Below are 8,229 nucleotides of genomic sequence, written 5' to 3'. Positions count from 1 at the left end.
ATATGTAATGTACTTTAAAAAATTCTTTCCCCATTATCTCTTCCCCCCTTCTTGATAGTGCCCTTCCTGCTCTTACGTCCTTGTTGTGGCCCACTGCATTTACTTAGGGTTACTGGCATGAGCATGAGTGGACATTATTTACTTGAATAAAGACAGCTTAGCAGGGACCACATCACTGAGGACTATGTCTCCCAGGAGGGAGCATTTTCACACTGGAAGAAAGAGATATTAGGATGTGCCGAAATCCTGTAATTAAGATTCCCTGCTGTTCAGGTTTCCCTTACCACCTACTCATGAGTGCTCTAAGGAGGTCTTAGGAATGTGGCTTTTGTATGCTTGTTTATTTTCACAGAGGATCTTGTCTTGTTGCCCAGGCTGGCTGCCAACTCCCAACCTTCCTTCCTTGGTCTCCCAGAGTAGCTGGAATAACAGGCCTATGCCGCTGTGCCCATCAAGATGTGTTTTACCTTATGAATGTGGTTTCCCTTGTGAATTACACAGAAAGCAGGCATCTTAATTAAGCCTCTCCTTTTGTTGACTTTGCAGAATTTTGCTGCCATAAGTTTCCAGTTTAGTGACGCAATAAAGAATTTTATTTCAAGATTTAAGTCTAAGATCATCTTTTTCTTGGTTGGAAGCTAAGTGGATAGAATGGTAAGGACTGAAGAAGCAAAGAGAGTTCCTGAAGTAAATTGTTTCAATACTGAACTGAAGTACAGCTATGGAAGCCCAAGGAATCCTTAAGGTAACTAAACAGACCTGTCCATTCTGTAGCATCTCCCCAGTCTCTGCCTCTGTGCCTAGAGGTGACTACACTCCTAATTCTGATGATTCTTTACAGCTCTATCCTGTGTTGAGGGTTTTTGTTGTTGTTGTTGTTGCTGTTGTCTATGTTGGTGGTGGTGGTGGTTTTTTTGTTTTTTTGTCAAACACAAGAACTAGTCACCCAGGAGGTGTGAACCTCAGTTGGGGAATTTCCTCCATTAGATTAGCCTGTAGGAATGTCTGTTGGGCATTTTCTTCGCTGTTGGTTGATGGGATGGTGCAGTCCACTGCTGGTGGTGCTGTGCCTGGATAGGTGGGCCTGGGCTGTGTAGAAAAGGTAGCTGAGCAACCCAGTAAGCAGTGTTCATCTGTGGTTTCTGCTTCAGTTCTGCCTCTAGCTCCTGCCCCAGCTTCACTTGGTGATGGACTGTAACTTGCAAGCTAAAAAAAAACCCTTCCCCTCCCAAATTGTTTTTGATCCTGCTGCTTTTTATGGCAACAGAAAGCAAACTAGGACATCTGTATTTATCATAAAGCAGAATCTTGTAACTCTCTAGTTATAAAGAAGCTAATACTACAATTAATATGCATTAATGTTCTGTTGCATGGTTTCTACATGGTACTCTGCCTGACGGTTGCATACACACTGCTGCCTGGCCTGTGATTCAGCAAATTAGCTTGCTTATTTTCTTTTTATTTTTTGGTTGGTATAATTTTAATTGAATTTTTGCAAATTTCATACACTACATCTTGATGATATATAGACCCCCTCCCCTATCCACATGGCACCATAGCTGCCCTACTGGATTTCATGCATTCTGTCATATATGTTAAGGCTTAAGGAGTCAGATTTGTGTACCTATATGTTCCTCTGTGTGACTCCATCCACTGGAGCCTGGTCAACCTATTTAGCATCATTCCCTTAAAAGAAAGCAGTCCTCCCTCTCCCAGTAGTCATCCATTTTCAATAGTTCCTCAGCTAAGGTTGGGGCTTCTTGCCCAGTTCCTTACTTCTATGCTGGGTTTTTGTCTGGTTTGAGCTGGTTTTGTCTTGTGTATGCTGTCACCACTGTTGTAAGTTCATATGAGCAAGTTCCAGCCACTTGGAAAACTCTGTTTCCTTGTGGTCATATACTGCTCCTGGCACTCCACACTTCCATCATGGTACCTGAGCCTTGGGTGGCAGAGGTTGGATGAAAGTGTCTTACCCAAGGAAAGAAAAAGAAAGAAGACAGATGAACCAATAACCCTTTACTAGCTGTGCATGTGAACAAAGATCCCAGCTTTTGGGGATGGAGAGGTGGCTCAGCAGTTAAGAACACTGGCTGCTCTTGCAGAGGACCCAGGTTTGGTTCCCAGGACTCACATGGTGGCCAACAACCGTCTATAACTCCAGTTCCAGGGGAATCCAATGTTCTCTTCTGACCTCTGTGCCCACTGCATGACACAGGTGAATTTACATACATGTATGCAATATACTCATACATATAAAAATAATAAAATAAAAATAATTGGGGGCCCCCTGCCCCCAATTCTCCCTCCACAACTTAGTACCTTTTCTTTCCTTCTTTTTAAAAAATTTGTTTTTATTAAATTTTGTTGTATTTCATACAGAATATCTCAAACAATATGAATCATTTTTATATCCCTGTCCCCACCAGCACCCTCCCATAACCCTCTCCCACTAGGACCCATATACTCTGTCCTGGGTGTTAAGGCCCACTGTGTCAAGTCAGTGTCCCCAGACATTCCCAAGTGCAAGTCCATCCATTTGCAGTTTAGTCATATCCCTCTTATCTATCTAAACATCTATCATTTTTTTTTCTTGGTCTTTTTGAGACAGGGTCTCCCTATAGCACAAGCTGGCCTAGAACTCACTTTGTAGACCAGGTTGGCCTTGAACTCACAGAGATCCGCCTGCCTCTGCCTCCTGAGTGCTGGGACTAAAGGCGTGCATCACCGTGCCTGGCTCATTCTTTTTTTTTTTGCAGAGCATAGGGTGGGGTTTATTTACAGAGGAGTGGGTGCCCCCCATTTACTGCTGCACTGGAAAGTCCACACTCAAATATGATTCTGTGACTTCTCTAGCTGCAGAAAGTGGTGAGAGAGGGGCCTCCTGGCTCTTACAGTCTTTCCACCAACCTCTTCCTCAAAAGTCCCTGAGCCTTGAAAGAGGTGGTAGGTGTGGCATGATCTTCCTCCTATCGTGGAAAGACATTGAACTTTCAGGTCCCAGCATTGTCAGTTTTCCGTGGGCTATTGGCCCATTTCAGTAAGATTTCATCTACTATAAAAATACAAACAGCAAGAAGCAAGAACATCTAAACAGTGGCTGCTATAATAAATTAGCCTATGGGTGTAAATACAAACACTTGGATGATACTTTTGCAAGTGCATCACATCCATCTAACAAAACAATTGCAGTGGCTCCCCACTGGGGCCTATATTCTCCCCTGCCACAGGAGGTTGATCTGGTCTAGAGCACCAGATGTGTGTCCCACCCCTTGGAGCGGGCATTTTATCCACTATTGCACCAGTAGAAACATCTTGTTTGGAATGTTGATAATTCAACAGATGGGGTCCGTCATTGAGCAGAATTATAGGGGACAATTCTCTCCCAGTCATCTGCATATCACCTTTCGGCATGAAAGCCACCCATCCAGTGGCAGGGAGTTTCCAGCTTAGTCTAAGCTTGATTTTTCCCTCTCCTTCACTCACATCAAGCAGTGTCTTCAGCAATAGGGTCCCTCCATCCACTTCTGGTATACAACCAACAGAATTGGCAATGGCCTTTATTGTTTTGGGGACCTCCAGAGCCCTCAGGCCAACAGCTCATAGGGGGAAAACCACCTCTGGACTGGGATTTTCATTAACAACTGTTTGGCTTCTGGAAGGGCTTTCTTCCCTCCCCATAGGGTTCCTTCTGTGCTTAAGGGTTTTTTTGTTTTTTTTTAACTGTGTGTCTGGAGAATTTTTTCTCCTTTATTCCCATAGTCCCATAGTTCTTTGTATGGCCTTCCTTCCCCCCATCCCCTTTAACTACCCCTTTTTACATATTTCTCTCTTAGTAACACCTTTATCCTACATTTCTTCTCTCTCAGATTCCTTCTTTCCCTTTACCTCCCTGTTTCTCTTCCATATTCTTGATCCCTGCAGTTGCATCAGGATATGTGCTCATAAAGATTTGGTGCTAGGATCCACAAATGAGGGAGAACACACGTTCTTTTTTTTTTTTTTTTTCTGAGTCTGTGTTATTTCAATTAGTATAACAGTTTCTAGATCCATCTATTTACCTGCAAATTTCATTATTTCATCTTTCTTTACTGCTAAGTAGAACTCCATTGTCTAAATGTACCACATTTTCCTTAACCACTCATAAGTTGAGGAGTACTTAGGTTGCTTCCATCTCTTAGCTATTGTGAAAGAGCAGCAACAAAAATGGTTACACAAGTGTCTCTACAATGGAATGAGTCCTTTGGATATATGCTAAGGAGTGGTATAACCGGGTCATATGGTAGGCTCATTTTTAGTTTTTTAAGAGTTCTCCACACTGTTTTCCATATGGGTTGCACAACTTTGCAATCCCAAGCAGCAGTGAATGAGTGTTCCCTTTTCTCCGCATCCTCGCCAGCATTTGGTATCATTTGTTCTCTTGATCCTAGCCAGTCTGATTGGGGTAAGATGATAACTTGGAGTTGTTTTAATTAACATTTCCCTAATTACTAATGACACTGAACACTTTTTGAGATGTTTCTTAGTTATCTTTATTTCTTCCCTTGAGAACTCTCTGTTTACATCTTTAGCCCATCTTTTAATTGCATCATTTGGTTTCTCGAGTCTTTGTTTTTTGAGTTCTTTATATATTCATTGATGTGAAACCTCTGTCAGATGTGTCACTGGTAAACTTTTTTTCCATTCTGTGGGTTTTCTCTTCACTATTTTAATTGTTTCTTTTGGTGTACAGAAGCTTTTTGGTTTAATGAGGTCCCACTTGTTGATTGCTGACCTTAATTCCTGAGCAACATCTGTACGATTTAGAAAATCTTTTCCTACACCTATATCTTGTAAGTTACTCCCAATATTTTCTTCTAATAGTTTCAGGGTATCCAGGTGCTCATTGAGGTCTTTGATTCACTTGGAGTTGACTTTTGTGCAAGGTGAAAGATAAGAATCTAGTTTCATTTTTCTACAGGTGGAGATCCAGTTTTGCCAGTGCCATATGTTGAAGATGCTGTCTTTCCTCCATTGTGTGTTCTTGGCACCCTTGTCAAATATCAGGTGGCTGAAATTGCATGTACTCGGGTTTGGGTCTTCAATGATGTTCTGTTGATCTCTGCGTCTATTTTTGTGCCAGTACCATGCTGTTTTTATGACTATAGCTCTAGCATACTTTGAGATCTGGTATAGTAATCCCCCCAGCTTTGCTCTTTATGCTCAGGGTTGCTATGGCTATCTGGATCTTTTGTGCTTCCAATCAAATTTAAGCATTTTTTGTTCTAATTCTGTGAAGTATGTCATGGGAATTTTGACTGGGATCGCATTGAATCTAATATTGCTTTTAGTAGGATGGTCATTTTCACAATATTAATTCTTCCAATCACTGAGCATGAGAGGTCCTTCCATCACCTGGTGTCTTCTTCAATTTCTTTCTTTAATGATTTAATATTTTACTGTAGAGACCTTTGGTGTCTTTGGTCAGATTTATCCCAAGATATTTTACTTATTTATTTATTTGCAACAACTGTGAATGGCAGCATTTCCCTGTATTCTTTCTCCAATTGCTTGTTATTGGTATATAGAATGGCTACTGATTTTTGTAGATTGATTTTATAACTTGCCACTATACTGAAAGTGCTGATCAGTTCTATGAGTTTTCTGGTGGAACTTCTGGGATCTCTTAGGTACAGTATCATATCATCTGCAAAAAGTGATAGTTTGACCTCTTTTTTCCAATTAGTACTCCTTTAATTTCCTTCTCCTGTCTTATTGCTCTAGCAAGTGTTTCAAGAACAATGTTGAAAAGGAGTGGAGATAGCAGACATCCTTGTCTGGTTCCTGATTTTAATGTAAGTCTTTCCAGTTTTTCTCCATTTAGAATAAGGTTGGATGTGGGTTTGTTGTATATAGCTTTAATTATGTTGAGGTATGTTCCCTCCAGTACAATTCTTCCTAGGACTTTGAACACAAATGCATGCTGAATTTTATCAAAAGCTTGTCTTTGAATCCATTTATATGATTAATGAAGTTTATTGACTTGAGTATATTGAACCATCCCTGCATTTCTGGAATAAAGCCTACTTGATCATGGTGAATGATCTTTTTGATGTGTGTATGTAGTTTATAAGTATTTTGTTGGGAATTTTTGCCTCTATGTTCATTATGGATATGGGTCCATGGTTTTCTACTTTTGGTTGTGTCTTTACCCGGTTTGAGTATTAGAGTGAATTTGGGAGTTCTCCCTCTGTTTCTATCATTTTGAATAATTGAAGTAGTATTGGTTGGAGGTCTTCTTTAAATGTCTGGTAGAATTCTGCTGTAAATACATCTGGGCTTTATTTAGCAGGGAGGTTTTATATTACTGTTTCAATTTCCTTATGTCTATTACTGTTTCAATTTCCTTGTATGTTATGGGTCTGTTCATCACTTCTTGGTTTAACTTTGGTGTGTCCCATGATTTTAGAAATCCATCCATTGTTTTTAGGTTTTCAAATTTAATAGCATATAGGTTTTTAGAATATTCCCTTATAATGGTCTGGATCTTTTGGGTGTCTGTTGATGTTTCCCCTTTCATCTCTGATTTTGTTGATTTGGATTTGCTCTTTCTTTCTTTTGGTTAACTGGGGTAAGGGTCTATCTTGTTTAGCTTTTCAAGAATCAGTCATTGATTCTTTGTATTGTTTTTTTAATTTTGATTTCCTCAATTCCTGCTCTGTTTTTTGTTATTACTTCTCTTCTGCTGGGTTTGGGTTTCATTTGTTCTTGCCTTTGCAGTGTCTTGAGTTGCAGTGTTAGGTCATTTATTTGGGCTCTTTCTAATATTTTTTTTTTTTTGTCTTCTTGAGACAGGGTCTCCCTGTAGCCCCAGCTGTCCTGGAACTCACTATGTAGACGAGTTTGGCTTCGAACTCACAAAGATCCACCTGCCTCTGCCTCCCAAGTGCTAGGATTAAAGGTGTGCACCATGATGCCCAACATTGCAGTGTTAGGTCATTTATTTGGGCTCTTTCTAATTGTTTAATGTAGGCATTTAGAGCTATAAACTTGCTTCTTAGGACTGCTTTTAAAGTGTCCCAGAGGTTGTCTTGTGTTGTATTGTCCTTTCCGTGGAATTCCAGGAAGTCTTTTATTTCTTTCTTAATTTCTCCTTTGACCCACTCATTGTTTAGGAGTATGTTGCTTAATTGCCATGAGTTCCTGCTGTGACTAGGGTTTTGTCCAGTGTTGATTTTGAGCTTTGTTGCATTGTGGTCCGATAGACTGCCTGGAAGTATTTCAATTTTTTTGTATTTCTTGAAGTTTCTTTTGTGGCCCAGTATGTGGTCAGTTTTTGAAAAAGTTCCATGAAGTGTTGAGTAGAAGGTGTATTCTTTGGTGCTTGGGTGGCATATTCAAAAGTTGTCTGTTAGGTCCACTTGATGTATGGTGTCACTTAATTCAGACGTCTCTTTGCTTATTTTTCATCCAGTTGACCTGTCTAATGGAAACACTGGGGTACTAAAGTACCCTACTATTATTGAGTTGGGCTAAATCTGTGTCTTAAAGTCCTGCAGTGTTGTTTTTATCAAATTGGGTGCACCAGAGTTTGGTGCATACATGTTAAGGATTGTAATATCTTCTTGGTTAATTGTCCCTTTGATCAGAATGAAGGAATCAGAAGAATCTCTTTTGATTAGTTTTACTTTGAAGTCTATTTTGTCAGACATTAGAATTGCAACCCATGCTTGTTTCTACATGTCATTTGCTTGGAATAATCTTTTCCATACATTTACCTTAAGGTAGTGCCTGTTCTTGAAGGTGAGATGGGTTTCTTGCAGACAACAAAGAGATGGATTTTGTTTCTTAATCCATTCACTTGGCCTATATCTTTTGACTGGAGAGTTCAGTCCATTGATATTTAAGGTTATTATTGAAAGATGTGTATTGGTTGCTGTCATTTTGATTGCTGTTTGTGTTCTTCATCTTATTTATTGTTTCCTCAATTATACCTTTATTTATTTTTCTTCACTGCCCCTGGGGCATAGTTGTTTTTCTCTTCACTCTCTGTATTGCTCAAGTATTCTTTGAAGGGCTGGTTTTGTGGACATGTGTTCTTTATATTCATGTCATGGAAGATTTTTCTTTCCCTCTCAACTATAATATACATTTTTTTTCTGGGTAAAATATTCTGGGCTGGCATCTACTGTCATGTAGAACTGGAAATACCTTGGTCCAGGCTCTTCTGGCTTTCATAGTTTGCATTGATGA

This window comes from Nannospalax galili, unplaced genomic scaffold (genome assembly GCF_000622305.1).
Source record: "Nannospalax galili isolate Female #2095 unplaced genomic scaffold, S.galili_v1.0 scaffold391, whole genome shotgun sequence".
Lineage (NCBI taxonomy): Eukaryota > Metazoa > Chordata > Mammalia > Rodentia > Spalacidae > Nannospalax > Nannospalax galili.
Note: the sequence above shows the minus strand (reverse complement) of the source record.